Here is a 25,243-nt window from a genome sequence, read left to right as displayed (position 1 = left end):
ATATTATCTCCCAGTCTGTGGCTTGTCTTTACCTTCTCTTGACAGTGTCTTTCACAGAGCACAAGTTTTTATTTTAATGAAGTCCAACTTGTCAGTCTTTTTTCTCATGGGTCAAGCTCTTAGTGTTATATCTAAAAAGCCATTACCAAAACCAAGATCACCTAGATTTTCCCCCTATTTTTCTTCTAAGACTTTTATTGTTTTGTATTTTAAATTTAGGACTATGATACATTCTGAGTTAACTTTGTGAGAGGTGTAAAGCCTATGTTTAGATTCATTTTTCATACATGGGTGACCATTTGTTGAAAAGACTATCTCTGTTACATTGTATTGCCTTTGCTCCTTAGTCAAAGAACAGTTAACTATATTTGTGTGGGTTTACTTCTGGGTTCTCTATTCAACTCCTTTAATCTATTTTTCTATTCTTTCAGCAATAATACATTGCCTTAACTAGAATCTTAGAATAATATGAAAGAATGCCATTATATTGTCCTTTGTAGCTGATATTTTATTTCTTTGCAAATTTATTATTCTTCCCCTATGACATTCGAAGTATGGCAGAAGGCAACTGGTTCTGCTTAGTGTTGGTCCCTAGTAGGACTTCTGGGTATTTCTTCCATCTTTTTCCTTCTATATCCAGATGAAATCCACAGCAATTAGTTTGGATTAAAGACAAGTAGTCACAGATTAAGAGAGTTACAGATGAAGTTAAAAATAGAGAATTAGGGGATCCCTGGGTGGCTCAACGGTTTAGCGCCTGCCTTTGACCCAGGGCGTGATGTTGGAGACCCTGGATCGAGTCCCACATCAGGATCCCTGCATGGAGCCTGCTTCTCCCTCTGCCTGTGTCTCTGCCTCTCCCTCTCCCCCACCCTCTGTGTCTCATGAATAAATAAATAAAATCTTTAAAAATAAAAAAATAAAATAAAATAAAAAGAGAATTAAAAAGTGTGAGGTCTCATTTGAACTCCCTTTTCCAGTAATCATGAGATACTTTCTTATCTCACACTCCTCTGAGACAGTCAAGGTCATTCTCATTTTGGATGCATATCTCCATACCACCCATACATTAGGATAAATTCTCTTAATCTTTTGGACTCATTGTAGTTCTTTAAGACCTCCCAAGAGTGGTGACATCAGTGACTTTGTTTAGAGGTTAAATAGGTTAAGCAGGATTCTTTGTCACTTCATTTAAATAAATTGAGGCCAGCCAACATTAGATAAAACATTTCTCCACAAAAAATAGTAGAGTTCTCCAGAGCTCTCTGTTGGCATTTGGAACCAAGGTCTCTGCTAGCAACAAAGTGTAACATTTTTCTTGCTTTGTTTTCTGGGTGATGACCTTGACATAAGGTTGAAAGCATAATTCAGCAATTTCTGGGATTCCTGGGCCAATTTCATAATATCTTCAAAATTGCATACCAAGTCGAATTGCTAATGTGATCATAGCTTTGTGCTTTGATGCAATTTAAGCATAAAATGTAAACTTTGTCAGTCTGGTCCATATTAGATTCTCCATAAACTAAAATGAAGTTCAGATTAGTTTTGCTAGTTTGGATAAATAGCCAAATTGATAAATTATATTTACAGTGGCCTTTCACCATTTAAAAGGATAAGGTGTAATTTTGGCTTTAAAACACATGGTAATCAAGGTTCTTCATGTGGGCCTGCTGATTTTAGTACACCCCTACTACATCAGCTGCTATGTGAACAATTTCTCTGACCTTACAGGGCCATCTAATAAGTGTTTGGCTCCCTTTTCTTGTGAAAAGAGAAAAAAGGAAATATATCAGGTCATATATTGATTCTCTTTTGCTTCATTCATTCATCAAACATTTCCTGAATATTTATTTTACATCAAGAAATTTACTAAATGATGAGAGAACACAAATACGTGAGAGGCAGTCCCTTTCCCAAAAGAATTTATAGCCCTATAGAAAAGATTACCTTCTAGTATGATGCCAAGGAAGGTCACTTTCTGTGTCTTCAATACATTAAACATGTGGATCTTAATCATCAAACATAATCCATTTTATTTTCAACTGAGAAGTTTAATCAAACATACCTAACATGGTTTGTAGTCTCCTCTTGTTTTAAAAAATAAACCTTCAAAATGAATCTTTCAAAAACAGAAACTAGTTCTCTATTCACATATCTATTTACATGGCTAAGTATGAAGTCTCAGGGTTTTTCTGAGGTTGGTGGTTGGTTATTGAAGGGCCATGGCTCCTAAGTCAAATGGATTTGGGGTTTGGTAGAAGAGTTTGGGGAAAGTTGTAACTTCCCTGGGTATAGAAAGAGTCTTAGGTTCTGAAGAAAGAAGGAAGAAATCATGAATGTGATGGGATTAACAAGGTCAGTAAGTGTATGCCTCACTTGATTACCTTCTAAACTCTTGCAAACTTAATGATGGCTTTTCTCCAATTAACACCAGCTGAGAGGACTATCTTTTAATCTACAATTTAAATAGCTAAAAATAAAAAAGGTCTCTATATATTCAATGCATTGATAATTCACAAAATGCAAGACCATACTGAAACCAAAGCAAAGGAAGTATTCCCTGCAGACATGTATTATCTAATGAAAAAAGTTGGAGGGAAAAAATTAAAACAAATCCCTTCAAGAGTACTGTGTTGTTGCTAAGAAGAAGACAAATTAAAAAGAATACTCAGAGTATAATATCCAAGAGCTTCATATGATACATTGTTTGAAACCAAAAAGTAAAATTAGGATCTACATCTGCTGAATGCTTTAAAGAACTCTTTGTTCACCTTTGACCAAAAATGTGCGAATGAGTTCAACTAATGCTAAATCCAAGAGAAAGAGGACATAAAATCATTTGTGTAGAAGAGCCAAAAAACAAGTGTAGACAGTGAGAAGAGCCAAGGAAAAAGTACTGACAATGATTTAAAAATAGGAACAAACAGCAATAAGTGGAAGAAACATCTCTCAAGGGATGAACTATGAGGACACCCAACACTCCTGTGCAGCTGCTCTGGTCTCTTTTCAAAACGTGAGCCAAAATAACTCAGGGAGCTATTCTTGACTTTAAATGAGGGAATACAACCCTGGCAAATTATGAGGATGCTCAGTGCTAATACTGCTGGGGAATTTCAAATAGGCTAGAGCCTGCCTGAAAATTCCAGATGGTAAAATTTGCAAACATGTTTTCATACCAGAAGTACGCTCTACATAAAATACAAACATTATGATTTGTTTTTATGTTCATCTTTAAAATTCATAATTTTACATTTTAAGACCCTTGCACAACTACTGAATTATTTTGTCTTGAGAGGTATATGGGCAATTTATCATTCTCCATTTTTTATTTTCATTTTTTGTTTAAAATATGAGTCTAGTTTATAAGAGATTGCATTTATTGAACACTTAGTATTGGTAGACCCTGTAATACACAGAGAAGCCAAAGAGGAATGCAGGCTTTCTGGGCCCTTAATGGGTTTTGGAAAGTGATAATATTGTAATATAATGGGCTCAGAGCTGATGCTTTAGTCTTGCTTGCTCCTTTTTCTCATTAAGAATAATTTCCCTTCTCCCTAAGGTATAAAAATAACAAGAAAGAGAGCTCCATGAGTGAAATGAATAAAACAGGGAGTATATGTTTGCTTTGTGAAGGTTACCAAGTTGAAATAAACATCATAAATATCACATAGGTTCTATTGCCCCAAATGTGGATATTGCAAAAAGTCTCAAAAGTCAGCAGGACAACACTAAAGTTCTTATATTATAACTTCATTCAGAAAACCTTCCTTCAAAATAGCAGTTATTCTCTAACAGATAAGTATTCTTAACTTCCTTTTTTGCTTCCTAAAAAGAACAAGGGCTTTGGTGAAGTTTTCTTGGGTTCAAATTCTGGTTTCACTATTTACTAGCTATTTAAATTGCTTAATGTTGACTTATTTTCATCTGTCAAATAAGGATAATAATACTGCCTGGCTGTGCTGTTGTGAATCTTAAACACGATATATGCATTTAGCACAATGTTTAGCACATAGCTGGCACTCAATAAATCTGGTTTTCCTTCCTACTGTTACAACTATTGGTTTCATCAACAGTTTATCATTTCCCCAAATCTTTCAAATAATTTTTAAAATTTCAACCATCATCCTTTTTATAAAACCAAAGGATATTTGAACTAAAAATAATCTTAGAGATCTACTCTAACCTTCAATAGTTTCATAATCCTCAATGGGGTCTAAGTAGAGGTAAGGAAACAGACCCAGAGGGGTGAAGTAACCTGTTCAAGGTCACAGAGGTGGTAAGAGGTAGAATTTCAGGGCCAGATCATAAATCTCGAGATGATGTTTATTCCTATATTCCCCAGGGCTTCTCTACAGATGGTTTTCTTTTTTTTTTTTTTTTTAATTTTTTATTTATTTATGATAGTCAAAGAGAGAGAGAGAGAGAGGCAGAGACACAGGCAGAGGGAGAAGCAGGCTCCATGCACCGGGAGCCCGATGTGGGATTCAATCCCGGGGCTCCAGGATCGCGCCCTGGGCCAAAAGCAGGCGCCAAACCGCTGCGCCACCCAGGGATCCCCTACAGATGGTTTTCTAATTCATAAAAGCTCAAAAACAATTGAGTCTTATAATGTTCTTATTGAAATCTTCCTCTTTGCCTTAAAGAAATGGCAGATTGGACTGAGAACTTGGGCTTGAAATGTTTGCAATATATTTCTGTTCGTTTATTTGTATTGGAGAGTATGTGACGCTGGTTCAGGAACCATTTTCAGACGCCTGAGGTAGCACTGCTGACTCAGAATAAAAATGTTTGTTTCTCGCAGCAGTAGAATTCTGGTATGCCAAATATTCCCTCTTCCCTTTGATACCTGCTTGTTTGGTTTGGTTTTGATCTCAAAGAAGTCATTTCATGAGGAGAATTCTGTCTCAAAAGCTAACAAAGATGTCAAACTTCTTAAACTGTGACAGAGTAGAAGACACCCTAGAATCAACTGGTTATTTGAATCCTTTAAACAGGCAATTCTTTAAACAAATATTGGTGGGTAAGACAACTCCTTAGTAACCAGAAATCGTGTATTCAGACAGCCACTACATTCACATAACAGGAATAAAGGAACATATTCTCAAACAATGTTCTAATGTTGTGGACAACAGAAGATTCCAGTTTGGCTTAGATTCAAGAGAGTTTATTTGTTGACATGCCAGAAGTATCTTATCAGTAGCTAGATTGAGCTAGTAAGCTTTTTCATAGTGTGAATCCCCTAAGGAGAAAAAAAATAGGAACAACAACAACAAAAAAGTATGATGAAGTTCTACAGTAAAACTTTGAGTGAAAGTAAGACAATGAAATCCTTTAGGATTTTTCTGCCCCTAAAACTTAGCTGTGCTTGTTACCATTACCAGACATTCTATCTAGATGGGTGAACACTAAAGGATAAACCTGGGTTTTAGGAAATCCCAGACTTCCTTATCAGTCATACATTAAATAAAATTTTATTGAGGATCTACTATATTCCAAAAGCAGCCTGGGTGGCTCAGCGGTTTAGCGCCTACCTTCAGCCCAGGGTGTGATTCTGGAGACCCAGGATCGAGTCCCACGTCAGGCTCCCTGCATGGAACCCGCTTCACCTTCTGTCTGTGTCTCTGCCTCTCTCTCTGTCTGTGTCTCTCATAAACAAATAAATAAAATCTTTAAAAAAAAAATCTGGGTATGAAGCACCCGGGTGGCTCAGTTGAGCATTTAACTCTTGATTTAGGCTCCAGTCATGATCTGGGGCATCAAGCCCCATGCTGTGCTCTGTGCTCAGAAGGGAGTCTTCTTGAGATTCTGTCTCCCTTACCCTCCAACCCGCTCTGCTGCTTACATGCTCTCTAAATTTAAATTAATTAATTAATTAATTAAAATATTTTTTTTAAAGTCTGAGCATGACATAGTCTTACACATGCCCCTCTCTTCCCAATGCACATGTGCACCAACATACTCCAGGGGTCTCTGCTCACTTAGTCACTTAAAGACTTAGGATGATAAAGGTTCCATCATCTCATAGACTCACCAACTGGAACATGTAGTGTTCTAAATTACTGTAGCAGGAAAAGACGAATTAGAAATTGTGCTTCTCATTTGGCTAGAAATAGTCATATAGCCCAGCATAACTGAAAGGAGAAAAAAATGTGAAAGCTGTGATTGGTGTCTCAGGCCCATTACTGGGTTGGTGAACTCATCTCCCAGCTACTGTGTTTGTTGCTAAGACCTTAGAGTTGCACCCTTTCTCCTTAGAATTATCTCCAGCTAAGCGGGAGCCATCTTGCCTGGGAAGTTTTCCCATTTCCCAAGGGATAGCACACAAAGACTGGTACATTGATATACAAAGTCAGGCCCTGTGCCTCAAAGTGACCACCTCTATGATAGAGGAAAATCAGACTCCAGAGCTTCCTCAGATCAGGCTGAAGACAGATTCCTATTGAGACCTATACCTTGATTAGCCTTTTTTCCCCTAACTCTAATTTCCCTCATTCCAACTTCTCAGAGTACTACCCCAGTAATTCACTTGCAGACAACTCTTCACCTCAGACTGCTTCTAAAGAATGCAACCTTGCAGACTTTGTACTGATAGATACTAGGAAGCTTGCTTGAACGATAGGATTCTGAGGTAAGACCATTCAAAGCTGTATACCAATTAACAGACAGTGGCAAGTGGAGTATTACTAGGCATTACTATCCTGGCATGTTGTAGCTGTCCAATCACTAAGAGTTTCACCCGTAGTGATCTAGAGTAGAACAGGGGTGGAGTGGGACAGATGTGTGCCTTTGGTTTTGAGAGGTACAAAGGAAATAGTAGCTATAAGGACTTCGGAATTGCTTGAATGATGCTAAGTGCCACTAATGCATTGAAGAGAGAAAATGGAAGGCTCAGATCTATTAGTTATCAATATAAAGCAAAATGTGAGAATTAGAGGCCTCTTTGGCAGTATTTAAAGGTACTTTCATCTTTTTTGACTGAGAGTAGACAGAGCTAAATAGTAAAACACAATACTTGTTGTAAGAGAGGCAGAACATAAAAAAATTAAAAAAAAAAAAAAAGAATTCTCTGCCCTGGCAGGCCTATTTACTTGCAAAAGCATTATTTTCCATATCCACCAGAATGGGGGATCCAAAGCAGATTCTATTTATAGCTAATGGTGGGGAGAAAAACCTGAGCTTGGTTCGCAGGTGGATTGGCTTGGTATATAGATTCAAGCTGAAAATGTGCTTCTACTGAACCATACTCCACTCAAGGATGGCCCTGAAAGACAATGATGAGTGTCCTCCACAGAGAGGAAATCCTCCACTGGGAGGAACTTCAAGCAGTGCATCTGTTCATCCACTTTGAGAATCACAAAGAAGCGGTCTATGATAAGGACAAAAACTGACTGCATGATAAATGGCTTATCTGGTGAATTAGAAGCCTGGAAGTAAGATTAGATTAGAGGCATGGAAGAAGCAATTGGATGGAGGTGGGGAATGAGTACAACATATAACAATATTTGCATCATAAATCAAGGCTCACAAGACAGCGTCCATCATGGAAGGAGAACTAGATAACAAAGTTGACAGGGTGACTTCGCCAATAGATGGCAACTAGCATCTGTTGTTGGCTGACTCAGTGCTCATGCAATGAGCTCTAGAACAGAGAAGAAATGGTGACAGAGATGAAGCCATGTGAGGGCCCGAACAGCATGAGTTCCCTCTCACAAAGGATGATCAGTTGCTACCATGAATGAGTGTACAATACGCCAGCAACACAAAACACTGACAATACAGTATCATCCTTTAAAGAGACAAATCAGCAATTTGGCGGCAAGTTGATTATATCAAACCTCTTGTGTATTACAGAGGTAATATTTCATCTGGATAGTCAAACAACTTTCAGTCTCTGCCCATCGCACTCAGCTGGCAGCACTCCAAAGTGTCTGATCTAATCCTCCAAATCCCACTTAGCATTTCTAGGGACCAAGAGACAAGCTTTATGGCAAAAGATGTGCAGTGGTGGAACATAGCCATGGTATCTATTTATTGATCCCACCATATTCTGGATCATTCAGAAGCTGCTGACTTAATAGTGGTAGAAAGTCCTCCTAAGGGCTGTTGAAGTTCCATCTTGTCGAAGACATTTTATAAGGATGGAGAGTTCTTCAGGATGCAGTATATACCTTAAAACAATGGACATTAATAGTTCTGTGTCACCAGTAATTAGAATGCAAGGTCTGGGGGCAGCCTGGGTGGCTCAGCGGTTTAGTGCCATCTTTGGCCCAGGGCGTGAGCCTGGAGATCCGGGATTGAGTCCCTCATTGGGGTTCCTGCATGGGGCCTGCTTCTTCCTCTGCCTGTTTCTCTGCCTCTCTCTCTCTCTCTCTCTGTGTATGTCTCTCATTAATAAATACATAAAAATCTTTAAAACAAAAAAAAAAAAAAGCAAAGTCTGGGAATGAAGGAATAAAAGCAAGAATGGGCCCATTCATCATCACTCCCGGTCACCACTCCCAGTCACCCACTCAGGGAATTTGTGTTTCCCCACTTCTGTTATTTTAGGCTCTGTGGTCCTGGTTCCTGGAGGGGGGATGCTTCCACCAACAGACACAGGGAGAGTCCCAATAAACTTAAAGCTATAACTAATTCCTGGCTACTTTCAGCTCCTCAAGCCAGTACACCATCAGACAAAAAAACAAAAACAAAAACAAAAACAAAAACAAAAACAAAACAGTTACCATATCAGCAGGGGTAACTGATCCTATTCATCATGAGGATGAATATACTGCTAGCCAATGCAAGCGGGGTGATTTGTTGGGTTATCTCTTTGTATTTCCATGATCATTTTTACTATAACAAACAATTCTAATAACCACAGGCTGATAAAAGCATGGTAACTGCATCAGATGCCATAAGGCAAGCCAACTAGTTCAGCAGAGTTATTAGCCAAGGAAGAGGCATTACTGAATAGCTGGTAGTGGAGAAAAGATAAAAAGTATCTCCCGATCAATTGCACCATAAGAGCTATAGTTTATCTAAACAAACTTCTTGTCAGTCTTCCCAGAACACTGACCATTCAGGACCCTGGAAGAGCTGTGACTAGATGGAGTCAACTTAATTCGAGAAGTGTATTAAGTGTATCTGAGCACTGCTAGGCAGGCACTATAGCAGGCTTCATGGTTGCTTTGTCCAGATCTACTTTACTGGGCTGGAATGCCCATCCCCCAGTTCTCATGCCTTAGCAATCTTTAGTGGCTCACAGCTATTTCCCTCCTCCTAATGGAAGCCATTATAATAACTGCAGGGGGCAGCAACCCATGGTGACACTGGATAAGCTGGTGAAATTTATGCTCCATAGCTTCTAGTGGAACCAACCTGGTTCCAGCTGGTCTCCAGCTGAGACCACATCCTTGCTTAGCTCCTTCCTCAATTCTATCTTGCTTTCACTATCCCCCTAGCCCCCATCCTCTTCTGAAATCACTTCCTCAATAAATCATTATAGAAGAATCCCAGTCCCTGGCTCTGCTTCTAGGAAACCCCATCTAAAACAGGGAACAAATGGATCATTTGGCAGACAGTCATTTCTCAGCCACAGATGCCTTTAAAAGGAAAATATTCTTCCAGATTCTTATTGTTGACCAAAATCACTTTTGTTTTAATATTAATATGATCAGAGGTAAAGGTACTATGGTTAGCTCTAACAAAACTATAAAAGCAGAGTAAACTTGCCAATTAGATAACCAAGGCAAAAATAAAATCTAAATTTACAACATTAATGTAATGTGGCAATGTTTTTTCTGAGGCTAAATTGTCAACGTTTTTAAAAGCAGAAAGATGTAACCCCAGACTTGGTTCTACATTTAGTCTGTTCCTGTATTTTAACTTCAACAATACAAATTCAGAGCATGGCATTGTTGTTATTGTGTATGTTCTGCAAAATATCATTAATAACTTCCAGGGTTCTTTGCTAATTCAGATCAGCTTTCATTCTAAACTAAATGCCAGCCAGCAACAATCCTTTAGCGGCAATTGTAATGAATTCTCACTTAATAACTTGTTAAAGTGTTCATTCTTCCTCTAGGTAATAGTTTATAATAAAATGGTTCAGGCTCTTTTCTTTGTGCCTCATGAAGATTCAATGCATCTACTACTTTTATCAGTTTGATCTACTATGCTACATTCATTCATGGGGTGTTCCCTAACACTGATTGAGATTTCTTTGATGGGAGTAACACCAGAAAATAAAGGCAAAAATGATCACTGAATTTAGGAAGCTATATGGAAGGCCCCCTCTTAATTCCTAATGTGCATATGTTACATTAGAGATCATCAACAAATTGAAAATAAAGAGTTGAAAATTTCTTTTAAAGAATTCATATCCCCCTGCTGATACACTACACACACCACTCCCTCTGCTTGTATGCTTTATTTTGGGAAGCAATGCTCTCAAAGAACTGTGAAATCCTTTCTATACTAAAATTATACATAATTGACAATCACAAAGGCTGCCATACCTGTAATGGTTCATCTCAAAATAAAAACAAAAACAAAACAAAACAAAAAATGGTAGCCATGAGAATATGCTGCCTTTGCATTCCCACTGATTAAGTGAAAGACTTAGTTTAGGCTCAGGTCATGATCTCAGGGTCCTGGGATGGCTCAGCGAAGAGTCTGCTTGGGATTCTCTCTCCCTCTCCATCTGTCCCTGCTCCACTCATGCACGTGCACATTCTCTTTCTCTAACAAATAAGTAAATAAATCTTTTAAACAAATAAATAAAATGGTAAAACAACATTTCTTTGTTTAAGGGGAAAATTCCAACTCTGAGCTAATTAAATTTCAGTGGCACTAATTCATATTAATTAGCAAGAAAATAAATGAATAAAAATATCCTCTCCATCTCAAGTGGCTCTGGGAATGGTTGACTCAGATATAACTGCATTAACTATATCTAACTTCTCATTTTTCATCTCAGAGACAGAACATTTTTAAAAAAAAAAAAGCAAAACTGTTTTTTAGCTGTCTATTAAAAGTTTGTGACATTTTGAAATTACATTAGGCATTTAAAGTCAATTTTCTTCTCAGAGCTTATTTAAAATTAGCATTACAAGAAGTGATTTAAAGAAAAGAAAAAGATCAGTCACTAGTATATTAGGTGCCACCTTTTAGGTCTGGCTAAATTGGATTATTGTGATGTGACCCAAGAGATCCTTACAAAATTATTTCAGTTATCTGGTATCTTAGAAAAATAGAGGTTCTGAATTAGAGAATTTTTTAAGACAGAGAAACTCAACTTATCTGTTGTGGATAAAAACAAAGAAAATGTGCAGCACTGCAGATCTAAGTTTGTATATCATCTTCTTTGCCTTGGGATATCCGTGTAATTTTGTTACCATTACGTACAAAGCAAGAGTAAGATACTGAGCTTTCCTAGGATGACACAGTATAAACAGCTTGGAATTGCTGCTTGGCACACAAAGAGTCAAAAAATTTATATCCACTATGCACTTTTCACTTCCTCATTTCAAGGTAATTTTTAAATTCACTGCATCTGGTTTTCCTCAAACCCCTTTTTATGTACTTCTCCACCCCTACCCCATTCTTATCCTGACTCCTCCCTGGAATTATTTTCAAAAGTTAGTACTAAAGACAATTCATTCTTTTCAGGCCTTTCCTTACTTGACTTTTTTGCAGCACTGATGCTAGTAACCATTTATTTCCTTAGAAAATTCTGTCTTGGTTTCCACCACATAATGATCTCTTGGATTTCTTCTAACTCTTAAGGCTTCTCCACAGCCCTCTCTGCTCATCACTTAACTAGAGTGTTGCCAGCACCAACAACCGATTCTCCAATTCTCCAAATACCAATGGAGAATAAATTCTGACATTTACTGCCTGAGGAAACATCAGACTCCACAGGTTTGAGGGCTCAGTCGGACCAAAAATCAATCAAATCAAATCAAAACATATACATATAGCTGCCCAATTGTAAGTCCCTGGGCAACCTGTACTTCTGACTTATTTTTTCCCTTGAAAAAAAAGGTAATCAGAAATTGAATAGATAACCAAAGAGCTAAAAACTGCCAGCAGTTAAAGCAAAGAAGACATAATATACTCCTCTGAGGAGAGCACCTGTAGCAGAAAAAAAGAAATGACCCTAAAGGTCCAAACACAGAGCAATACAGGCACAGAAGATTTTGACACAGGTAAGCAAAAGGACTTGAGCTTATCTAATTGAAGGCAAATTGAGAAGAAAATTTGTATTCACAGTGATAAGAGTAGTGAGGAAAGGTAAAAATTATACATTTGTATTTATTTAAATATTTCTCTATATGATATATCCAATTTAAATGTATTGGTTAATCAGTATGCATGATTAGCTCATAAAAAATACTTCGGAGTGACTACTACAGGGAAAATTGTGAAAAAGACCAAGAGGATTATTGACTTTCCTGTCTAGCATTTACTTCATTGTGATCTCAACCTAATGCTCAGTCTTTGAGCTATTTTACAACTAAGTTGTAAAAATCTGAGAGTAATGCAAAGGATTCTGGTTCATAGGAATGCAGATTGTGCCTCATGAAATGTAATCCATTATCTTCCTGTGGATATTAGCTAGTGTCTTCAGTTTTGCATCTATTTGTAAATTCTTCTCAGGTCCTTCCTGATACTTACATATTTGCCTCCTCTTTGGAGTACACTTCAGATCACCTATTGATTTCCTTGTTATTTAAAAATAAAATTATTTTTTATAACGTGTCAGGGAGTGTTATAGTTTTGGGGATCAAGCCCTAAAGAAGATAGAGTTCTTTCCATCATGAAGCTTACTCTTTTATCATAGTTGTTGTTTAAATAAAGACTTCTATGATTTTGGAAAGTCTAAGTGAAAAAAAATGTTATCTCTCTAATTAGGTGGTTTAATTTATGGTGGCCTGTCATGTGATGAGACATCTAATAAGGAAATATCAATGCAACTTCCAGTTCATTTAATAACTGAACTTTAAGATACGTTTGTTAGATTACTCCTTTCTGCCCCTGGATGCCGCTGGGTAAGCATCGGTAAAGTCTCCCCTCCCACAGCCATCAGGTTTAAGTCAGAGTCTCCCAAAGAGCCTGAGCAGCTGCAGAAGCTCTTCATCAAAGGTTTGAGCTTTGGAACAACTGATGAGAGTCTGAGGAGCCATTTTGAGCAATGGGGGACGCTTACGGACTTGTGTGGTAATGAGAGATCCAAACACCAAGTGCTCCAGAGGCTTTGGGTTGGCCAGTATGCCACCGTGGAGGAGGTGGATGCAGCCATGAATGCAAGGACACACAAGGCGGATGAAGAGTTGTGGAACCAAAGACGGCTGTCTCGTGAGAAGATTCTCAAAGACCTGGTGCCCATTTAACAGTGAAAAAGATCTTTGTTGGTGGCATTAAAGAAGACACTGAAGAACATCATCTAAGAGATTATTTTGAACAGTATGGGAAAATTGAAGTGATTGAGATCATGACTGACCCAGGCAGTGGCAAAAAGAGAGGTTTTGCTTTTGTGACATTTGGTGACCATGACTCTGTAGACAAGATTGTCATTCAAAAATACCACACTGTGAATGGCCACAACCGTGTGGTAAGGAAAACCCTATCGGAGCAAGAGATGGCTAGTGCTTCGTCCAGCCAAAGAGGCCGAAGTGGTTCTGGAAACTTTGGTGGTGGTCGTGGAGGTGGTGTTGGTGGGAATGACAACTTTGGGTGTGGAGGGAACTTCAGTGGTCGAGGTGGCTTTGGTGGCAGTAGAGAGGTGGTGGCAGTGGGGATGGCTATAACGGATTTGGTAATGATGGAAGCAACTTTGGAGGTGGTGGAAGCTATAATGATTTTGGCAATTACAACAATCAATCCTCAAATTTTGGACCCATGAAAGGAGGAAATTTTGGAGGCAGAAGCTCTGGCCCCTATGGTGGTGGAGGCCAATACTTTGCAAATGACAAAACCAAGGTGGCTGTGGCGGTTCCAGCAGCAGCAGCTATGGCAGTGGCAGAAGGTTTTGTTTTGTTTTGTTTTGTTTTTTAGAAGGTTTTAGTTACTGCCAGGAAACAAAGCTTAGCAGGAGAGAACCAGAGAAATGACAGGGAAGCTACAGGTTACAAGAGATTTGTGAACTCAGCCAAGCACAGTGGTGGCAGGGCCTACTTGCTGCAAAGAAGACATATTTTACACAATACTCATATGTATGGGCCAAACACTTGAGGACTGTATTTGTCACTAATTGTACAACAGGTTACTTTAGTTTCTGTTCTGTGGAAAGTGTAAAGCATTCCAACAAAGGGTTTTAATGTAGATTTTTTTTTTTTTGCACCCATGCTGTTGATTGCTAAATGTAATAGTCTGATCATGACGCTGAATAAATGTGTATTTTTTTAAATGTGCTGTGTAAAGTTAGTCTACTCTGAAGCCATCTTGGTAAGCTACCCCAACAGTGTGAAGTTAAAATTCCTTCAGGGTGATGCCAGGTTCCATTCGAAATTTATTTGCAACCTGCTTGGACATAGAAGCCGTTGTCTCCACAAACCTTGGTGTGGTTGAACTGACAGTTAATGTGTTGTGACCAGGAGTTCGCCGTTAAAAGGGTCACCTGAGCAAAGTCCTGGAGTTTATTTGGTTATTATGATTGTTGGCACATCCTGTGCAATATATCTAAATTGAATTATTGTATCAGATAAAATTATAGATGTGATTAAACCTTGTGTATCGTCCATTATCATGTGTAATCAATAAACGATTTAATATTCTCTTGAAAAAAATAATAATTGAAGTTTATGAATCTTTCATAATTGGGCCCCAAAAAATCAAATTCCCAGATAGTTCTCAGAAAGTGTAACTTTAATTTTGTTCTGGGCAATATACTCTCAAAAAGTTCGTTTTAATAAATATTATCTGTAAAAGATTTGCTGAGTTGAGTTCATTTATATCTCTTGGTACCCTAAATTTGGGGCTGAGACTGGAGTTACATCAAGCTATCATATTTTCCCTCTTACTCATGAAATTGCTTCACTGAATTATACTTTGGTTTTAGGGCTTTGCCTACATCAACATATAAGAAATTTAAAGTTTACTTTTGTATTTATTGGGAAGATGTTGAAGACATTGTTTACAATGTCACAATGCCCACAAAATGAAGAAAGCTACTGAATTGGTCAAAAGAAACATAGTCTTGCCCTGAAGCATTGTTTTATTTTTATTTAAGGGCATGACAAAATTTAATTTAACTTTGTTTTCCTCTGTGTATTAATTGCTAGGAAGCTTGAAGCAGTATTTTTGGCTTCCACAAAGAAATGCACAGGACATTTTGTCGCAAATATTATGCACTAATCTTATTATCAACATCATCTTATTCTTTATCCTCTAATTCCCTGTCCCCTCAATTTCTTCACATACTTATTAGTCTGTGTGAGTAACTACTATTTAATGAATATTTATAGTTGCCTCAAATCTATTTTTGGAACCATATAGCACATATGTGCTGTCATTGCTAATATTTATTGAAACTACTATGTGCTAAAAAATATGCTAAGCACTTTATAAACATCTCATTTAATTCTTACTACAGTCTTTCAAGTATTCTATTTACTCCTATTTTGTAGATTAAGAAACAGAGACTCAAGAGATTTTCCAAGGTCATACAGCTGGGTAGACCCAAAAACTAGTAAATAGCTGAGCTGGGGGATATGAATCTCATCTATCTGACTCAGAACCTGTGTTAACAACCATGTCATTATGTACCTTTATATATATGTACATACATATATATATGTATATACACACACACCCCTTTATATATATGAGTGTGTGTATGTGTGTGTAAAAGCAAGTAATTTTCTACTTAATTCAAACCTCTATAAAAACAAGTTGTTCAGTTCATGGCTCTTTAAGCCAAGAACTATCGTTGAAATTATATCAGTTTGCTTTAATCACAGGGAAGGTTCATTGTGGAAATGAATGCAATAACATGCAAAATGCCTAGGAGAATATCAGTTATAGAATGGGCTCCCTATTTAAATACAAAAATTCATGCCCCCTTTATTTTTTTTTAAGAGAATCTTTTTTTTCTTTTTTCTTTTTAATTTTTATTTACTTATGATAGTCACAGAGAGAGAGAGAGGCAGAGACACAGGCAGAGGGAGAAGCAGGCTCCATGCACCGGGAGCCTGATGTGGGATTCGATCACCGGTCTCCAGGATCGCACCCTGGGCCAAAGGCAGGCGCCAAACCGCTGCACCACCCAGGGATCCCTCATGCCCCCTTTAAAAAAATCATTCGTAGAAGACTTAGTAGCCAATGTTGCCAAATATCAGTCCTTAACTGGAATTGAAGGCTCCCTGTTCTTTCCCATGGGGAAGCATTAGTTAAGCCACCTCTCCTTGTCTCCGTGGCTAATGACATCAGCCCTCATCAACTGTAAAGCAAGTCATTTAATCTATCAGCCTTACAATTCCACATGTAAAATGAAGGAATAATGTTCTGGCCTTTTATGGGGATCAAAAAGAACAATTACATGAAAGAACATTCCATAAACCATTATTCATTATATTATTTTGCTTTTGTGTAGAAATTATACGATTATCTTTAGAGAAGAAATGGCTTTAGATACATGGTAAGTATATGGAGGATTTCCTGATTGAGAGGGGTTATGATATTTGCTTCAGTTGTGGAAATATAACAAGAGTGTCATTCTCTAATAGTGTTTTCAGTATCACTCATCCGAAAGGTAGGGGTTAAATGATGACTTAGTGATCCTTGGAACTTACAAACTGGTGATCTGGGTATTTTTCCCATTTTTCAGCTCACTATCTTTATCTACTTTTCAAGAGATTGAACACACATTGAACATGCAATTTCCATGTATGCATGTGCCAAAATATTTTAATTGGTAAGTAAGGACATTTTGATGATTGCCACCATAGGTAAGGAGATATTTCCCCTACAAAAGAAAAGTATAGGGCTAATAACTAACATTGATTTATTTTCAATTGTATAATGTATCTTATTATGTTTTATATTATTTTTTTACATATCTGATGCCCTTGATTACCACAGAATACCAGTTTTTCAGATTTTGATCCAGTTACTTCACTATCCTTAATATGCTTCCTCATTTGTGAAATGACGAAGTTGAATAAAAAAATACTAAAATTTCCTTCAAGCCTTGATACTCTATTTGTTATTCAATAAACTTAATTGGAACAATGTATTAGTTTTTCTGAGTTTAAAAAAAACGGTTCCTATTCTTCTGCAGTATACTTAAAGCATGGTTTCATCTTTGCACCAGGCTCCATTAGGGGAAATTCTATTATGTAATGGGAGATGCTCTTTTCCAGCAAAACCTGACAAAATGCCAGAGAAAGAAAACTAAGAAGGCCTGCTCTGTCATGTGTTTTATATTTAGACAAAATTCAAGTTTCAAGTTCCCGAGAACATTAGATATAGCAGTGGAACAGATCATTTATTTTTTCTGTTCTCAGAGGCTCTTTTTCATACCTTTGGCCTCCCTATTTAGAACATCTTTTCCAGATTGTGAAATAGGTGTCTTTTTTTGCAAGGACTGTGTCCCAAGGGCCACATTTTTGAGCCACATCTACTTGAAGAGCATGGCATTCTCTCCACCACACCAAGCCCCCCAATTCTAAAATCTATTATCAGCTTCAGAACCTGAAAGGAAAGTGATTAGTTTTTAAATGACTGTCCTATTCACACTTCATAAGCTTCTGACATCTATTTCTCTTAGAAATGGTTCCAAGTAAACAGCAGGAGAAAATGAATTTCAAGCTAATGTATTCAATCCTTAGACGTATAAATTTCTTTTTTATATTTCAGAGTTACAAGTCCTATTAATGTGTGAAATTTGGAGAGTGCTTTAACTCTTTCTTCACATAAGTAAAATTCTTCTTAAGAAGGTAGATTGGCTACCACTCACTGTCACCCTGTCATTCATCCTAACCCAAGGGATAGTCATTACATTTCCCCAAATGCACCATCTCAGTTTCACTCTTACTTCAGGAATACTTATTAAGCATTTATCCTGCAAACTCCATCGTCTTAACATTGTCTTTTTAGGGTTAACTACATATATGCTTTGCTCTTGCTAGAGACCTTGGTTGTGCTTCATCAGTTGTTCATTCAGAAACCTGCTGTGATTATTTCGTATGAAAGGGTCAGGGGCTAATGCTCCCCCTAATTCTTTGCTCATCCAACAATATCTTTCTTTTATCATGACAGGGAACTGAAATTTTGGGTGACTTCAGGATTGCACATCCCAATCACTTCCTCTTTGTTATACATATGTTATTTCACTATTTATTTTTTTTATGATTTATTTATTTATTTATTTATTTATTTATTTATTTATTTATTTATGATAGACATAGAGAGAGAAAGAGAGAGAGAGGCAGAGACACAAGAGGAGGGAGAAGCAGGCTCCATGCTGGGAGCCTGACATGGACTCAATCCTGGGACTCCAGGATCGTGCCCTGGGCCAAAGGCAGGCACTAAACCGCTGAGCCACCCAGGGATCCCCTATTTCACTATTTAAACTAGCTTTCAGCTATTTTGACTTTTCATGTTTATAATATTTTTAAATAAAAGCTTGTGATATTTTCTTTTTAAATTGAGAAATATAATAATTTGCTAGATATATGTCTAGGTGTATGTCCTTTTTCTTGATCTTATTTGGGATTGTGGGAGCTTCACTGATCTGCCAAATAAAGTCTATATATCAAAGATATTTTTTTCTCTTGCCCAGAACTTCAGATATTCATAATAAATTCAAAATTAATCAAGAATATGTTACACTTTAAATATTCCTCCATTCATTTTATGTAAAACAATGAATAGACTCTGTAGAAATGCTAACAGATATAAAAATTCAAAATGGATCAGGCCTTATTATCTACTGATTTCATAAAGAACACATCAAATAAAATTTCCTTAGTATAAACAAGTTACAAAATATTCTAAAGCTACATGATTCTAAAATTAATAATTTGACCTGCATAGCAATGGTAATAAATAATAAATATACTAAATTCCATGCAAAGGCTATCATGAGCCATAATAAAACTTTTGAATCATAAATAATTGTTTTAAAAGGAAAATAAATGATAAAAAGAAAGGCCTAGTATAATACAGATGAAAAGGAAAACTGATTAACATGATAATATTCTTCAGAAAGAGTGTTTGTGCATAACTAAATTAGATATACGCTGCTTTGGAAACTGACCTTCATTAAGAACCAAATGACTTAAATGAGAGAAGTTTACTGGACCCTATGGTTTCATTCCTCTGTCAGCCCATGCCTTATATCCCCATCTCCTAGCCGTACATTAAAAGTTCTTGGCATTTGTCATTCTGTCAAAGATTCTCCAAAATGTTGCAAGGACAGAAGGGAAAATTTTGTCTATCCCAATCAATGGCAGAATTGAGAAATAAGCAAAATCTATTTTGATTTCTCCTATCTATTCATCTATGCATTAGTTACCTTACCCTTTCTCCACAGGCACCTCGGCCTCTTATGTTTTGTCTTCCACAGCAGAGAAATATCTGCTCCCAGGAAATAATGTGATATCATGGATTTACAGGCAGCTCTGATTTTAAGGTTAAGAACTTTTCAGATATCAACAGGTATAAGAGAGGGAACATATTTAAAATACTCAGAAAAATTTTGCCTGCATAACACATAGAAATAACACCAAAGTGGGCCACTTCTGATTGCATGGGACTGTGATCCATTGCTCTCCATATAAGATGAATAAATAGGCTTATTATTAGATAGTAATTCTGCATTCATTCATTTACTCTTCAAAAATTTTGAAATTAGTATGAGTCAAGCTCTGTGCTAGTCACTTAGGCTATAACTGAACTGGTATTTGTTCCATACACAATCTATCCATAGAATTGACACATTTCATTTACTTGGATATTTTTGCCTTATCTCATCAATGAAAGAACTAAATGCTCTCAGAATGGATATAAGCCCGAAGAGTATAGAATAAACAGAAGGCACAGGGCATAAAAACCCAGGGAGAGAGTTGTTAGATTATTGGGGCACCAGGTCAGTGGTGTAGGAATGGCAGTACAAATCTCAGATGATCCAAAAGAGATGGCAGTCTCAGTCAGAGCTAGATGTTAAAGGCTAATCAAGTGGTGTGAGAGAGTCTATAGGAGTAGCATTTTGTCTGAAGCTGTGGGTGACAGTGGGAAGTCACAGAGTTGTTGACATCACATAGGCAGAGCCTAAGATATAGAGAGAGGATTGTAAATTTGCAAGGATCCAACTGGACAGTAGACCTGTCTGATGTAGAGAAATAAAACTCACACTGAACAAGCCTAAAGTAATCCTCCGATACACTGATGCTGTAGGAAACAACCAACACATTTTGAAGAGATAGAATTTGTTAGGTACGTGGTATGTAGTGGAATATGGGTACTGCATGCCCTAGTATCTAATCCAGGTAACAGAGATGCATTGCATCAATTCTACCATAGGTACAGTAGGTCACATACTTACAATCTAAAGACCAGAGCATATTTTAAGGTAGTGATTAGAATGAGAGACTGTAGTTTCAATGATTATTGCAAGGATGAGCCACCCACAGTAATTAGAAGGCTTTATAAGCTCGTCTAATTGCACCACAATTAATTTTTAGCCATTTGGTAACTTCCTAAGCTGGTCGTCATGCTAGATACTGACTGCAGATTCATACATGAACAAGATGATATTTTCATCCTTGTTATCTTCTTTTAAAGCAGTATGGCAGTAAGGTATGTGGACTTAAGATTAGCCAGATTCCAAATTTGAGTTTCATCCCTTCTGAGTTACCATGGGGAGGTTGCTTAACTGATTCCTAGTTTCCTCATGTGTCAAATAAAGATAATAATGTCCAGATCACAGGGCTGTTAAAGGTCAAATACAGCAAAGCAGGGAGCGCCCTAATACTTAGCAAATTCTCAAGTGTTAGCTGCTATTATCCTTTAACATGTTGTAAACAAGAACACACAGTTGTTGAGAACTCTAGTATGAAACTCACGTATGAGACTTGCTGGACATTAATTTATACATGATGGCAAATGAGACTTTCTTCTGTCACTTTTCTAAGAAATACTACCATAGGGGCATTAGTGAATTATGAATATGACTCAGGAACCTGTCAGAGTTCCTAACTGGTGAAGCTGGCATCTTAGTTAAAGATGATAAATGTAAAAACTAATGAAACATAAATATGTGAAGGATAGAATTGTTCACATGGTGAATGCCTTTTAAAGATCCAGAAATAAGGCACAAGACCCAGAAGTGTGGAACTACAGGGTATAGAGCCACAGTAGGGAACCAGAAAGAAGCAGAGAAAAGTCCAGATGGAAGATACATCCGGTAAACTCTGTCACATGACAAGAGTCCTGGAGTGAGGGACAAGGCTGCCAGTGAGGGCACCACTGGGGCTCAAGTAAGACCAAGAAAGAAATGACGGTGGTGGCAAATCTGGGCTAGACATACAAAGTGTGATATTGACTGGTGAGCAAAACTGGTAGTTTTCATGAATTATCAGATAGAGTGGGTGGCTCAACAGCAAGGACTGACAATTCCAGGGGCAGAAAAAAAACATATGAATAAAGTCCAAACTGGAACAAAATTGGCCACAGTTCTGGTCAGACTGAGGTAAATTGGCTGTGGTTGTCAAATACATAGGTTCTTTCTTAAGGTCTAAGTCTTCAAGTAGGATCTCCCCACAAAGGAGAATGTCAAGTTCAAAACAGTACTGTTTAAGAAATTCCCTGAGCAGAATCTAGAAGTCACTGATATTTAAAAAAAAGAAGGAAGGAAGGAAGGAAGGGAGGAAGGAAGGAAGGAAGGAAGGAAGCAAGGTAGGAATTAGATCAGTTTAGCCTCAGCTAAAACAGTGAGGGCTTAAGGTGAGAGGATGCTAATCAGTTCTATATTTAGGTTGATGAGAAAAAAGTGTTTTAGTCATACTTAATTAAAATCTCATAACTTTTTTAAAATCTCATAATTTAGAAAGTAATCCCTAACTATGCTCTATACATTTTCTTGGAGTTTGAAAAGTTGATAATAGGGGATAGTAGTAGATTTCATCCGTCATAACAACTCTGAAATCAAAATGCCTTGCCCTTATATATTTATTTATTCATGAGAGACACAGAGGGAGAAGCAGGCTCCATGCAGGGAGCCTGACATGAGACTCGATCCTGGGTCTCCAGAATCACGCCCTAGACTGAAGGCTGCACTAAACCACTGAGCCACCTGGGCTGCCCTTGCCCTTATATATTATACATTGTTACAAATCTAAAAGATTTGTCCAAAAAAAGTTGCCTTTTGATGTCTGAAGTTAATCTGTGTAGCAATGCAAAGGAACAAAATTTAGTAATAAATATCCAGGACAAATGCATAGCATTTCATCTCATGGAAATGAAAGATTTAAATATGTGCATGGTACATACAAGCAAAATCTTATGTATATAGCTGATTATTACTTTAAAATGAAACATATTCATATGAGTTCATATCATTCCAATAACATAGGAAAGCAATTAGAATTGGAAATAATCCCAGTAAAGTTAATCCTACCATATCAAAAGAAACCTCTCAAAGCACTCAACAAATGAAATTTTGGGCTTTGAGAGGCTCTTGAAGAGAGGAAAAACAGAATTAACTGACATAGGAAAAGTTTTTCGGTCAGGTAAATATGGACAGCATGAGGTATTTCTAAATCTTGCTTCTTTAGGAAGTTTGTAAAAATTCCATTAGTCAGCTGAAAGGGTTTAGCACAGTTTTAGAACCCTGCTTGTGGGTCAACTTTTGCCCAACAAAACAAGAACGACTTTGACACGAAAGCTCAGATACCAGAAAAGAAAAGGTCTTCGAAATTTGCACCATATTCCAATAAATTTGCTTTATATCAGAGAAAACAACCCTTAATCTCTGAGTAAAAATGTTTCACACTGTTGACTCAGTTTGCTTAAACAAATATAATCTATTACAAAGTACCAGCAGTTGTGAGGATCTGGGGGAAAAGGGGAAGGACCTGGACACTTTTTATGTTATTACTGTTGATGGAGTCACAAAGAGGGTTTGCTTTCCATCCTTTCTTATGTCTGATAATAACCAGAACTGATGTGCAAATATCTAGAGTCCAGGATAGCAGAGATCAAACAAGTGGAGACCCTGTGAAAGAAGGACAATTACGGAAATGAGTTTATTCAGATTACTGCAATAGGAATAATGGTCGTTAGTAGGAAACATCTAAGGAAAGGTAGAGGGAGGGCCTGTAGTTTTACAGAGGTAGGTATAAAGGAGGATGGAAATGGGTCCTACCTGAGTCACCGAGAAATGGTGGAAATAAGTCTTACGTGAGAGCAGAGTGGTCTTTGAAGGTAGGCACATCTTAGAACACAAAAAGGTAGGAGCACAGAGCTTAGATAAAATGCAATGTTGTCACCCCTTTCTATTTTTAGAAATTTAGAATTGAATTTTAAATTCAATTGTTAGTTTAAATAAAAGAGCTACTATTTTTTACATAATACCACATTATTCTTATTCACAAACTAAATTGAAATAGTAAATATTACTACAAGTAGTACAAATAATAAATTTAGAAACAACTGTGACAGAAATGCTTTCAAATTTATAGTTTAAAATAACTCAAATAACAAGAAAAAGAAGCAAAGTTTAAAAAAAATATTTGAATTCTACAGTGGTTGTGTTTTGCAGATCTCTAAAACCAAAGAAATGGAGAAACAAAACTAATATATATATTTTTTTCTGTGAATGAAGACTATATAATCTTTGCATCCCTTTCTTGCACAGAGGTACTTTGATTATTATTTATTTTGGCAGCTTTCAGCCATACACCAAGTCAACACGATAGCATAATGAGCACCCATGTACCATAACCTGACTTCAGAGATTGTCACTATTCTACTTTTCTTATTTCTTTATTCCCTTGGAGGTTTTTACTCAAGAATTTTAAATAAAAAACTAAACATCATATTATTTAAACAAAAATACTTTAATAAGAATATTTAACTGGAAATCTTTTTAAACAAAGTGAAAATATAATTATCAGAACCTTGAAAAGATCAACAATAAGTCCTTAATATTTTATAGTGTTCAGTCTCTGCAATTTTCCTCTATTGTCTCAGAGGTTTATTGGTTTACTCAAATTAGGATCCAAATGAGGAGTCTATGTTGCATTTGGATAAAATATGTCTTTAAGTCTTTTTAAATCTCTAATATCTCACCTTTCCCTTTTTTATGCCATATATTTGTTTAATAATTGGAGTCTTCTTTTGTCACAGAATTTCTACATTCTAAATTTGACTAATAGTATCGTTAAAGTTTCTTTTAATATGATTTAGAATCTTTTTTTAAGATTTTACTTATTTATTCATGAGAGACACAGAGACAGAGAGAGAGGCAGAGACATAGGCAGAGGGAGAAGCAGGCTCCAGGCAGGAAGCCTGATGTGGAACTCGATCCCCGGACTCCGGGATCATGCTCTGAGCCAAAGGCAGATGCTCAACCACTGAGCCACCCAGGCGTCCCTGATTTAGAATCTTGATTAAATTTAGATTCAAGTTTTATGGCAGGAACATCTATCAACTTTTTGTTCACATTAAATCCTATTAGGGTTGTGGATATATTAAATACATTCTTAAGATGGATCCAAGTTCCTGAACACAAAGTTGACTTCTTGGAGCTCCACCTTTTTGGTCTCTCTATTTCTCAGCATCCAAAATGATCGCGAAGTAACAAACTCAAATTCTAGGTCTGTCCATGGAAAAAAGTATGAAAACCCAAAGGACTATTTCTAAAACATAGTCCTTATTTTGACATAAAGGGGCTAAACAGAAAGAGAAGCTCAAAGCCTACTTCAAGGAGTCCACATCTCTTCTAGAGTGCTGTCTTGGGGTAAAAGCAGACCTTTTTCCTCCAAGATAATTTTTAGCCCTCACTCATTTCAATTATTGATGTGTAAATCATTAGATATTCACTATTTCCCATGCACAAATTTACTCTTTTCAAATGTAGGATCTTTTAGGTTTATTCTTGCACCTTGGACCTAAAAATCACTTCCAACTTCGAGATATTATCAGGTTCTAAAGGAATAAATATACATCTTGATGAAGGTGAAGCTATACTGCTGTTGTGGTAAGAGCATATCAGGGGGTCTTCAGGACAGGCCTCCTCTTGAAATAAGGGGAGGGT

The 25,243-nt window shown here is 37.0% G+C and overlaps 1 long non-coding RNA gene across 1 annotated transcript in view; it reads left to right on the top strand.

Moving 5' to 3' along the window:
• Positions 1-13,469, top strand: part of LOC121486743 — a 30,160-nt gene extending 16,691 nt beyond the window's left edge. Inside the window, exon 3 of the long non-coding RNA XR_005986730.1 lies at positions 12,898-13,469. This is a non-coding gene — a long non-coding RNA (uncharacterized LOC121486743). The remainder of the gene's footprint in view (positions 1-12,897) is intronic.
• The last annotated feature ends 11,774 nt before the right edge of the window (positions 13,470-25,243 follow it).

Source organism: Vulpes lagopus, chromosome 3 (genome assembly GCF_018345385.1).
Source record: "Vulpes lagopus strain Blue_001 chromosome 3, ASM1834538v1, whole genome shotgun sequence".
NCBI lineage: Eukaryota > Metazoa > Chordata > Mammalia > Carnivora > Canidae > Vulpes > Vulpes lagopus.
Note: the sequence above shows the minus strand (reverse complement) of the source record. Positions and strands in the feature narration are given on the sequence as shown.